The following is a 13,020-nucleotide window of genomic DNA, read 5'->3' on the forward strand; positions in this document are numbered from 1 at the left end:
CTCGCAGACCCTCCTCCCCCCCACTCGCAGACCCTCCTCCCCCCACTCGCAGACCCTCCCTCCCCCCCCACTCGCAGACCCTCCCTCCCCCCCCACTCGCAGACCTTCCCTCCCCCCCCACTCACAGACCCTCCCCCCCCACTCGCAGACCCTCCCCCCCACTCGCAGACCCTCCCCCCCCACTCGCAGACCCTCCCCCCCACTCGCAGACCCTCCCCCCCCACTCGCAGACCCTCCCCCCCCTCGCAGACCCTCCTCCCCCCCCCACTCGCAGACCCTCCTCCCCTCCACTCGCAGACCCTCCTCCCCCCACTCGCAGACCCTCCCTCCCCCCCCCCGCTCGCAGACCCTCCCCCCCCCCCACTCGCAGACCCTCCCCCCCCACCCCCACTCGCAGACCCTCCCCCCACTCGCAGGCCCTCCATGTGCTCGCTCACTTCCTCCCTCTCACCATCCTTCTCCCAAGTTCTGGGTCATAGTGAGTTTTCAAGGGAGGAAAACAGTGCCCATGTGGGTCGGGGGCGAGCCGTGAGTGGGGGAGAAGTCAAATGAGAGAGTCAGGATAGGTGGCAAGTGAGGGGGTCAATGGGTGGGATGGACCACAGGCAAAATCTAATCCAGGAGGGAGATCAGGGGCGGGTAACTCTCAGTTGCCAACAGTGCTGCTGCCACTTGATTCTTCACCTGATCCCTGGAGAAAGGTGAGGGCAGCGTGGGGATCCCAGGGAGGGTGCCGCCAGCAAGAGGAGGGGGTTTGGAGATAAGGGCAGGAGTGTCTCCTAATGGGCAACCACCTTCCTACTGGCAGGTCCTTCAATTAGGTGCTAGATGGCGTTGAACAAGAGACACACCCCCTGCTTGGCTACAGGGACTTGGCTCTGACTGCACATCCCAGAGTAACCATCATTCTCAACAGTACACAGAATGGTTGGAGAGCAAGATGCACTCATGGGATTCCTGCCCTCCTCTGTCCTCTTTTCCCTTGAGATGATCACCCATTCTCTCTCGGTCTTTAAGATGCAGCTTAACCACCTCCTGAGAAGTACAATCTACAAAGCCCATTGCCTCATGGCAGCTACACAGTGATTCCATCTGCCGCTGAACTCCAGAGTTTGAGCTGTTCAAGCTGGTGACACTTCCAGCACATGTGGTCATCTGGGTCATGAAAAGGGGCCAAGACGTCCCGCATAGCACAGGGTGCACATTCTATTGGGATGAGATGCCCTGCCATATAACTTAACCTTCTAGACCATTAACTAGAAACACTTACCAGCCTCTTATCCACTTACCACCTACTCACAAATCAGCTCAGTGGCTGTGACATAATTCCAGCTGTTTGGCAGATGTTGGTAATTTCACTGGGAGCTCTCCCCCTGCTTTAATGCCTTGGTCACTGTACTCAGTCTTGACCTACTGTCTGCCTCCATTGCTGCTGCCAATGAGTCAAAGACAACACATTTTGGGAAAAAGAGCAAGGAATTGAAACATTCATTAAATAGACACTGAGGGATAGAGATGATAAAGAGATATAGTTCTTTCATTTATTGTTTTCTCAAGATATGCATGACTCTGGCAAGGCTGCATATATTGTCCGTGGTTGATTGCTCCAGGAATTAATTACATTTACAACTGAGTAACTATTTAGGTCACTTGTAAGGGCATTTAAGTGTCAAAGAGATAATGGAGAGTAAGGTGTAGGGTGACAGGTTGCTTTCTCAAAAGAGCATTAAAGCAGCATTCCTCCACAGAAATATCTGATTAGCCATAGGTGTGGCTACGAGTTCATTGTTTTAGCCAGAAAACACCTTACGTGCTCTCATATAATATAGATAAATGGACTTCACGTGTCTTTATTTACTTCACAAACACCCACCACCATTCAATGCAAAATATTGCAGTCTTCCTTTCTCACTAAAGTTTGGAATTCTGCCACAAAGTCATCAGACACAACACATCTTAGTGCAGCTTTTAGGTTTTTGGCTAAGCAGTGCCTTAATTTTCTCAGATTGAGGAGAAGTTTAATTGTACAATGCCAAATCTGTCCCATCGTCTCCATCCAAACTTTGATTGGATGCTCCTTGCCCTTTGCATGACTGGCCCTGTGCTCATTATTGGCTTTCATCTGTAGGCCTGATGTAGTTATTCTGACTCATCTTACAACCGTCACTCCCTTATGGCTATTCATGAAGGCCCACCTTCTCAACTTTGCCCCTTGCCTGAGGTGCGGTGATCACGACCAGTCAGCTCTCCCCCTCAAAGGGGAGAGCAGCCTTTAGTCATCTGAGACTATGGCAACTTTATTGCTGCTTATATATACTGGAACATCTGTGTGTACATAGAGAGTTCCTGATACCGGGACAAATACCAAATGGTTTTGCATAAGAAAGGGTGGAAAATCAAAGACCACACTCAATGTTGATTGTTGGTACAGAGAAAGATCGGTAAAAGCAGTTGACAAATGTGCGTGGTAGTTACGGAGATAGAAAAAAAAAGTTTTGATCCAAATTATTAGCATACTTGGAAGAGGCAAAAGGTACTTAACCCAGAATAAAATTTATTCACTGTAGTTTCAAAATTGGAATTACTGATTATTCCATAGGAACCTCCAAATGTAGCAAGTTTTTTAGAATATGATAGATCTGACCCAACAAACTCTAGGATGCCCTGAACATGGTGACTCACCAGAAACAAGACAAGGTGATAGAATGGAACAGGGGGCAGTTTTCTGGAGAGCGAGGTCACACCAGTCCCACCTAGGACTCAGATACTGACCTTGATGCCCCTGACTACTGAAGAAGATTGAAGGGCACTGCTTGCAAATGCAAGGTGCATTTGGCAACCTGTCAGAAAGCTTGTGTACAATGTCTCTGAGTATGAAGCCCAGTTCCAGCATCTCGAGGCTTAATGTAGCCCAATTGCTAGGCCAGTGTGCTTATGCCACTATCTTAGATTGCTTCTATTTTTTTTCCCAACGGCTATTCTCCTAATTTTGCCCTTATTGTTTATTGGAGAACTTTCCTCAATGTTAGGGCAGATATATGGACAAAAGACAAAATATACAAGTCCCTAATTTCAAAGAAATAGGTTTTATCTTCACCATGAGGTTAAAACTGAACAAAAATGATGTGACAAAAGTCATTTACTACAGTGGATGAGACTCAAGTACAAATCTGAAAAGACATAGGTGAAGTTGAATACGGAAAGCTGCTATCGAAACCAATTTCTACAAAAATTACGAGTGCCGTGAGGAAACAAAAATATCTTAAATTATGAATAATAAGTCAGCCACAATCCAGTTTCCCGTTACCAACACCCTTTATTGTGCACCAAAGGAAAAGGCCGCTCCTGTACCTTAGTCAGATAGTCTTCACCTCGGGACCCATAACTCCGGTCCAGGTAAAGTTACAGGATTTTAAAAAACCTGTTGGCTGCTTCCCAATGGGGGAGCCTTCACTCGCTCAATAAGGCAGCTTGTATACCACAAAATCCATGGATAGATCTATTGATGATCCCCCGTGGCCTTCGTTGTTGTCACAAAGGATGATTTGACGAATTGGGAATAAAGGGCAAATTATGAAGATCATGAAGAAAGCCATCCATAAGGTTCTAGTGATCACTGTGATGTGGATTTCACCTTTCCCAATGTTAATTTGAATCTGGTGCCAAGTTTCTGCCTCTGCTTTGGTCGTGTCGGCATCACAGACTCATGTCTGTATTCCACCGACATTTATGTGGGAGCACTAGCCAAGCCAGGCACCACCGGAAGAAATGATAATATTGATAATGAAAACTATTTAAGTGGAAATCGTCTAAAGATGGGTCCAACGTTAAGGGAATGTCCAAGTTTTCAACAACATTGATGTTTTCAATGAGGGTTAGCAACCAGTTACATTGAAGGATTCTCATAGTAAGTTAAAATCCCTCAACTTTTCATAAATTTTCCAGTAAACCGAAATAGAGGGCGGAGTGTTATGTCCCCATCAAGAAATGGGGTGAACCATTGAGAGGTCCATTGACTTCAGAGGGACTGGAAGATCCCGCTGGTGGGAGGGGCTGTAAAATTCTACCCTTTCAGACATGCACGTTAGAAGCTGAAATACGAAGCAAACTCCATTTTTCATTATGCTGCAACATAATGAAAAAAAATGACAATCCACAAATACAAAAATTATTTCCCAAGAACCAGCAGTTTTTCAGCACTTGTTTATGACTTTGTAATTGTGAAAACCCAGTCAAACCTCCTGAACAAAATGTAACCTCATTGATGGGTTTTTTTAAAGTAGCCTGAAAGGGAAAGTTCACATCAATACAGTGATTTCTAAGTGTAAGTTTATTTATTAGTGTCACAAGTAGGTTTACATTAACACCGCAATGAAGCTACTGTGAAAATCCCCTAGTCGCCACACTCTGGTGTCTGTTCGGGTACACTGAGGGAGAATTTAGCATGGTCAATGCACCTGACCAGCACGTCTTTCGGACTGTGGGAGGAAACCGGAGCACCCGGGGGAAACCCACGCAGACACGGGGAGAATGTGCAGACTCCGCACAGACAGTGACTCAAGCCGGGAATCGAAGCTGGGTCCCTGGCGCTGTGAGGCAGCAGTGCTAACCACTCTGCCACTGTGCCGGCCTTAAAGATTACCATCTGCAGGGCTGTCGACCATGCCCCCTGCAGAGGAGCAAGGATCAGCTGGCAGAAACTTTCAGTGTTTAACTGTGCTTGCGACGGTGCCAGATGTTGCTGTCAGTTTCACTTGATGTCGAGCACAAAGGGATTCTCCAGCATTACAACCACAAAATCTGGGTGCAGGAAATATATGGAAAAAGCGATGGATTTATGTGGGTGAGGGAACGGAGAAACGGATCGCAACAAGCGCACATCAGAGGGCAGCAGATTCCATTCCCGAAAAAGAAAATAGATGTTAGTGGATTTGTAATCCAGCGACCTGGATGAATGATCTGGAGTCATAATCTCACCACAGCAGCTGGGGAGTTTAAATAGCAGTCAATTAAATACATTTAGAATAACAAGCTAGTATCAGTAATGGTGAGAACAAAACACTCTTGAGCTGGCCCTTCCTTGCAAAAATGAACCAAAGAAGGCATGGAATCTGAGCCCAATAAGCAGGGGAAATGAGAGAGTGGCTGTATAACTACCAGGCTGTCAGCATGTACAATAAGGGAGTTCATTATTTTTTTAAAAAAGCAATTCAGAATATCTCATGGGATTGAAAATAATAAATGGAAGTATGTGTGGGATCATGAGAGGGAGTTCATGCCTAACAAATTGGTGGATGAAAAATGTTGGTGATATTATACATGCTGACTTTGATAAAAGTCCCTTATAAAAATACAGAGCAGAGGTGAAAGTTTATGGAATCAATGTGATAGCGACAAATTGGATAAAGAATTGGCTTGACAACTGGAAACATAGAGCAGTCAGCAATGATAAAAGTTCAAAGTGGTCAGCAATGATTCATGGAGTCCCAAAGGGATCATTTTGAAGACATCTACAGATTACAAATATTAATAACCTCAGCTATGGCATAATTGAAATGTTTTTTTTTCTGATCTTCGCAGATTGCGAGGGGAAAAGAACAAGAAATAACAGAGAGGCATAAAATCCACACACGTGAACAGTCGATGCAGATAAAAGTAAAACGATTTGACAGCAAATGCAAGTTCTCACATGAGTCCTCAACAGAAGATCTTCAATTTGCAAGGGATGGAAGCCAGTTTTGTTGAAGGTGGGTTGGGGTGGGTTTTGTGGAGATTTGATTTGATTTGATTTATTATTGTCACATGTATCAGAATGCAGTGAAAGATATTGTCTCTTGCATGCTATACAGACAAAGCATACCATTCATAGAGAAGTAAGGAGGAGAGTGCAGAATGTAGTGTTACAGTCATAGCTAGGATGTAGAGAAAGATCAACTAAATGTGAGGTAGATCCATTCAAAAGTCTGATGGCAGCAGAGAGGAAGCTGTTCTTGAGTCGGTTGGTATGTGATCTCAGACTTTTGTACCTTTTTCCCGACAGAAGGAGGTGGAAGAGAGTATGTCCGGGGTGCATGGGGTCCTTGATAATGCTGTCTGCTTTTTCGTGCAAAGGGAAGCATAGACAGAGTCAATGGATGGGCGGTTAGTTTGCGTGATGGGTTGGGCTTCATTCACGACCCTTTGTAGTTTCTTGCGGTCTTGGGCAGAGCAGGAGTCAAACCAAGCTGTGATACAACCAGAAAGAATGCTTTCTATGGTGCATCTGTAAAGGTTGGTGAGAGTCGTAGCGGATATGCCAAATTTCCTTAGTCTTCTGAGAAAGTAGAGGCATTGGTGGGCTTTCTTAACTATAATGCCAGCATGGGGGACCAGGACAGGTTGTTGGTGATCTGGACACCTAAAAACTTGAAGTTTTGACCATTTTTACTTCATCCCCATTGATGTAGATAGGGGCATGAGGGGAGGTGGGGTGGGTTTGTGGAGGGGAGGTGGGGGGGGGGGGGTGGGGGAGTGATTTTGGGGTGACAGGTGGAGCAGGATGACAAACAAGTCATTGGAAAATTTCCTTCCAATTATATGACCACAGGTTTTGGGCATTTAGTTGCTAAACTCTGAAGGGGACTTTGTCCCCATCTGATGGAACTAACATCCCATATCCTGATTTACTTTTGTGAGGAACGGTGATGGTAATATCAGCTGAAGAAAAAAAGAGTGAAACTTGGTTTCCAGTCGAACCAAACTGATTGAGCTGACAAGATGTCAAGAGACATTAAGGGCCCAATTTTACCATCAAGTTGTGCCCATTTTTGGACGTGTAAACTTGGTAAAGTTGGGTGTGAGGCGAGTAGTGCGATCTGCACTCGCCTCCACGCCGGTTCCCCCTTTACCAAGGCCCGAAAATGGCCGCGATCGGGACCGTGCCCAAAACGGGCCCGACAGCCATTTAAATGCATTTGCATGCATTGAAATTGACTTAATGGGCTGCACGCCCAACCTTACCAGCACTTCCCCCTTTACCACCAAATTTGCCCATCCAGAATCGGCACGAAACAGACATGCTCCACAAAAGTCAAATTTGGGCGCTCCAGTTAGTGAGGAGCTAAGTGCTGAGCGTCCGACGGCTCTCTGCTTGAGATGAGTGGGGGGTGGAGGGGGATCCACTGCCACTGTGCCTGAGATCAGTGGGGGCAAATGGGGCTGCCACTCTGCCTGAGATCAGTGGGGGGGAAGGAGGGGTCTGCTGCCACTCTGCCTGAGATCGGTGGGGGAAAAGTGGGGGAGGGCCCATGGTCGGTCTGGGTGGCGGAGGGTGTGGGGGGATAAGGGGGTCAGTAATGTTGGGGGGGTGGGCCAATGTCGGGGGGGAGGCATTATCCGGCCCGGGAGCGATGTGATAGGGGAGCCGCATTCTATCTTTTTTTTTCTGCGCATACGCAGCTGGAGGCGCCGATCGGAGCTGCAGAATCTCGGGCGCATTAAGCCCCGCCCACAGGCTTCTGCAGCGCAATTCGGAATTGCTGATATTTTTTTCAGGCAGAGTGCGTATGGGGGCGTCTGAGAACGGGTCTAAAAGTTGAATCTGAAACACTCCCTGTTTCAAGTCCGCCCAGCACTTAGAATCAAAATGGTAAAATAGGGTCCTAAGACTTCTGGGATTGGTCACGGACACCAGGTCTTTCACATTTCCAGTGTTAAATTAGTACTCCAACACTAACAAATATGTTTACTTGTCTTGTTAGACCATAAGCGAGAGACTGCTCCCAATTCCAAACACTGCTTTGTCCTTTCTTAGATTGTTTGCAACTCAGTGTCAATCCTTTCATAGAACATAGAACAGAGAACATTACAGAGCAGTACAGGCCCTTTGGCCCTCGATGTTGCGCCGACCTGTGAAACCAATCTAAAGCCCATCTAACCGACACTATTCCAATAACATCTATATGTTTATCCAATGACCATTTAAATGCCCTTAATGTTGGTGAGTCCACTACTGTTGCAGGCAGGGCATTCCACGCCCTTACTACTCTCTGAGTAAAGAACCTACCTCTGACATCTGTCCTATATCTATCACCCCTCAATTTAAAGCTATGTCCCCTCGTGCCAGCTATCACCATCCGAGGAAAAAGGCTCTCACTGTCCACCCTATCTAATCCTCTGATCATCTTCTATGCCTCTATTAAGTCACTTCTTAACCTTCTTCTCTCTAACGAAAACAGCCTCAAGTCCCTCAGCCTTTCCTCGTAAGACCTTCCCACCATACCAGGCAACATCCTGGTAAATCTCCTCTGCACTCTTTCCAATGCTTCCACATCTTTCCTATAACGCGGCGACCAGAACTGTACGCAATACTCCAAGTGCGGCCGCACCAGAGTTTTGTACAGCTGCAACATGACCTCATGGCTCCGAAACTCAATCCCTCTACCAATAAAAGCTAACACACCGTACGCCTTCTTAACAACCCTATCAACCTGGGTGCCAACTTTCAGGGATCTATGCACATGGACACCAAGATCTCTCTGCTCATCCACACTACCAAGTATCTTACCATTAGCCCAGTACTCTGTATTCCTGTTACTCCTTCCAAAGTGAATCACCTCACACTTTTCCGCATTAAACTCCATTTGTCACCTCTCAGCCCAGCTCTGCAGCTTATCTGTTTCCTCTGTAACCTGAAACATCCTTCCGCACTGTCCACAACTCCACTGACTTTAGTGTCATCCACAAATTTACTAACCCATCCTTCTACGCCCCCATCCAGGTCATTTATAAAAATGACAAACAGCAGTGGCCCCAAAACAGATCCTTGCGGTACACCACGAGTAACGGAACTCCAGGATGAACATTTCCCATCAACTATCACCCTCTGTCTTCTTACAGCTAGCCAATTTCTGATCCAAACCGCTAAATCACCCTCAATCCCATGCCTCCGTATCTTCTGCAATAGCTTACCGTGGGGAACTTTATCAAACGCTTTACTGAAATCAATATACACCACATCAACTGCTTTACCCTTATCCACCTCTTTGGTCACCTTCTCAAAGAACTCAATAAGGTTTGTGAGGCACGACCTACCCTTCACAAAACCGTGTTGACTATCCCTAATCAAATTATTCCTTACTAGATGATTATAAATCCTATCTCTTACAATCCTTTCCAAAACATTGCCCACAACAGAGGTAAGGCTCACTGGTCTATAATTACCAGGGTTGTCTCTACTCCCCTTCTTGAACAAGGGGACAACATTTGCTATCCTCCAGTCTTCTGGCACTATTCCTGTAGACAATGACGACATAAAGATCAGAGCCAAAGGCTCTGCAATCTCATCCCTAGCTTCCCAGAGAATCCTAGGATAAATCCCATCCGGCCCAGGGGACTTATCTATTTTCACACTTTCCAGAATTGCTAACATCTCCTCCTTATGAACCTCAATCCCGTCTAGTCTAATAGCCTGTATCTCAGTATTCTCCTCGACAACATTGTCTTTTTCCTGAGTGAATACTGACGAAAAATATTCATTTAGTGCCTCTCCTATCTCTTCGGATTCCACGCACAACTTCCCACTACTGTCCTTGACTGGCCCTAATCTTACCCTAGTCATTCTTTTATTCCTGACATACCTATAAAAAGCTTTAGGGTTTTATTTGATCCTACCTGCCAAAGACTTCTCATGTCCCCTCCTGGCTCTTCTTAGCTCTCTCTTTAGGTCCTTCCTGACTAACTTGTAACTCTCAAGCGCCCTAACTGAGCCTTCACGTCTCATCTTTACATAAGTCTCCTTCTTCCTCTTCACAAGAGATTCAACTTCTTTAGTAAACCACGGTTCCCTCGCTCGACCACTTCCTCCCTGCCTGCCAGGTATATAGTTATCAAGGACACGCAGTAACTGTTCCTTGAACAAGCTCCACATTTCAATTGGGCCCATCCCCCGCAGTTTCTTTCCACATCCTATGCATCCTAAATCACGCCTAATCGCATCATAATTTCCTTTCCCCCAGCTATAACTCTTGCCCTGCGGTATATACCTATCCCTTTCCATCGCTAAAGTAAACGTAACTGAATTGTGGTCACTATCACCAAAGTGTTCACCTACCTCCAAATCTAACACCTGGCCTGATTCACTACCCAGTACCAAATCCAATGTGGACTCGCCTCTTGTTGGCCTATCTACATACTGTGTCAGGAAACCTTCCTGCACACATTGGACACAAACTGACCCATCTAAAGTACTCGAACTATAGCTTTTCCAGTCAATATTTGTAAAGTTAAAGTCCCCCTTAACAACTACCCTGTTACTTTCGCTCCTATCCAGAATCATCTTTGCAATCCTTTCCTCTACATCTCTGGAACTTTTTGGAGGCCTATAGAAAACTCCCAACAGGGTGACCTCTCCTTTCCTGTTTCTAACCTCAGCCCAAACTACCTCAGTAGACGAGTCCTCATCAAACGTCCTTTCTGCCACCGTAATACTGTCCTTGACTAACAATGCCACACCTCCCCCTCTTTTACCACCTTCCCTGATCTTACTGAAACATCCAAACCCCGGAACCTGCAACAACCATTCCTGTCCCTGCTCTATCCATGTCTCCGAAATGGCCACAACATCGAAGTCCCAGGTACCAACCCATGCTGCAAGTTCACCCACCTTATTCCGGATGCTCCTTGCGTTGAAGTAGACACACTTCAAACCACCTTCCTGCCTGCCGGTACACTCCTGCGACCTTGAAACCTTATTCATGACCTCACTCCTCTCAATCTCCTTTACACTGGAGCTACAATTCAGGTTCCCATCCCCCTGTTGAATTAGTTTAAACCCTCCTGAAGAGCATTAGCAAATTTCCCCCCCCAGGATATTGGTACCCCTCTGGCTCAGGTGCAGACCATCCCGTTTGTAGAGGTCCCACTTACCCCAGAATGACCCCCAATTATCCAGGTATCTGAATCCCTCCCTCCTGCACCATCCCTGTAGCCACGTGTTCAACTGCTGTCTCTCCCTATTCCTCTCCTCGCTAGCACGTGGCACGAGTAACAAACCAGAGATAACAACTGTTTGTTCTAGCTCTGAGCTTCCACACTAACTCCCTTAATTTCTGCCTTACATCCCCATCCCTTTTCCTACCTATGTCTTTGGTGCCTATGTGGACCATGACTTGGGGCTGGTCCCCCTCCCCCTTAAGGATCCTGAAAACACGATCCGAGACATCATGGACCCCGGCACCTGGGAGGCAACACACCAACCGCGAGTCTCTGTCGTTCCCACAGAATCTCCTATCTGTCCCCCTAACTATGGAGTCCTCAATGACTAATGCTCTACTCCTCTCCCCCCCTTCCCTTCTGAGCAACAGGGACAGACTCTGTGCCAGAGACCTGTACCCCATGGCTTACCCCTGGTAAGTCGGCCCCCCAACAGTATCTAAAACGGTATACTTGTTTACAGAGGAACGGCCACAGGGAATCGTTGCACTGACTGCTTCTTACCCCCTCTAACAGTCATCCAAGTATTTTCATTTCTAGGAGTAACTACCTCCCTGTAGCTTCTATCTATAGCTGTCTCTGCCTCCCGAATGATCCTGAGTTCATCCAGTTCCAGCTCCAGATCCCTAACACGGTCTTCAAGGAGCTGGAATTGGGTGCACTTCCTGCAGGTGTACTCAACTGGGACACTACTGGTGTCCCTCACCTCAAACATCCCACAGGAGGAACATTGCACTGCCTGTACTGACATCCCTGCTAACTTCCCTTACTAAGAAACAAAAGAGAAAAAATAATACGGGAACAAAATCTATACCTGGTTATCCACTTGATTGAGTCAATTTTTTTAATACTGTAGATTCTGCATAAATATAGGTACTTTAATTTTTTTTCCACAGCATCACATTTGGAGCTGAAGGTTGTAGTATTTAAGAATTTGGAGTTTGCTTAATAATATCCAAAAGAAACAGAGGCTGTACTCTGAGGGAATGTACAAACACAACATGGAATTTAACTACCCTGGTGGAGGTGAGTTTGGAGTTGGGAGAGGGGGGCCGTGTGAGCGGATGGGAGAGTGTGGGATGGAGATTCTGCTGCCTTCCTGCCTCCTTCCAGTTGATTCCACGTGGGGAGACTTGCGGTGCCTACTTAAGGGCCTCACACCACTGCTGCTGGTATTCAACTACGGACAGGTGAACGCAGCATCTGGGCAGCCTTCCAGGGAACCCTGGAGAGTTTGCCTGCAGCCCGCTAGGCAGGTCCCTTGTTCAAAGTCACTCTTTGCCCAGATGGGGCACTTGGCATCAGGAAGTGGAGCTGGTGGTTGGAGGGGGGTGGGGAGAATGCATACCCAGGAAGCCATCCTCTGCTCTTGCTATTGACACCCGTATCCCACCACCGAGTCCCCCCAACACCCTTCACCCCCACCCTGGTGTGAACCCATTCCACCCCACTGGACGTGACTGCAAGCAGAGGCATAAAGGAGTACCTAGGTTCACAGATGTGATGATGGAAGTCAACAGGGGGAGAGACATTGTGTGTTTCCTGACACTGGGAAGCAAGGTCGATTCTCGGTCTGGGCCTGAGAACATGTAGCGCTGAAACAACATGACAACATGACACAAAATCAAAGGGAGCAGACCAGAACCGTCACGGGGACAGCTGCACCCATTAGCCAAGCATTGTAGAGGAGATGGTGCTCTCCACATTAGGGAGCCGGCTGTATCATAACCTCTTGAATCCAACATCCATGAGAACATTGAGGACAAATAGTATCCTGCTGCCTTTGATTTGATTTGATTTGATTTATTATTATCACATGTATTAGCATACAGTCACAAGTATTGTTTCTTGCGCACTATACAAAGCATACCGTTCATTGAGAAGGAAAGGAGAGAGTGCAGAATGTAGTGTTACAGTTATATCTAGGGTGTAGAGAAAGAACAACTTAATGCAAGGTAGGGTCCATTCAAAAGTCTGACAGCAGCAGGGAAGAAGCTGTTCTTGAGTCGGTTGGTACATGTCCTCAGACTTTTGTATCTTTTTCCCGAC

Source organism: Mustelus asterias, chromosome 16 (genome assembly GCF_964213995.1).
Source record: "Mustelus asterias chromosome 16, sMusAst1.hap1.1, whole genome shotgun sequence".
Lineage (NCBI taxonomy): Eukaryota > Metazoa > Chordata > Chondrichthyes > Carcharhiniformes > Triakidae > Mustelus > Mustelus asterias.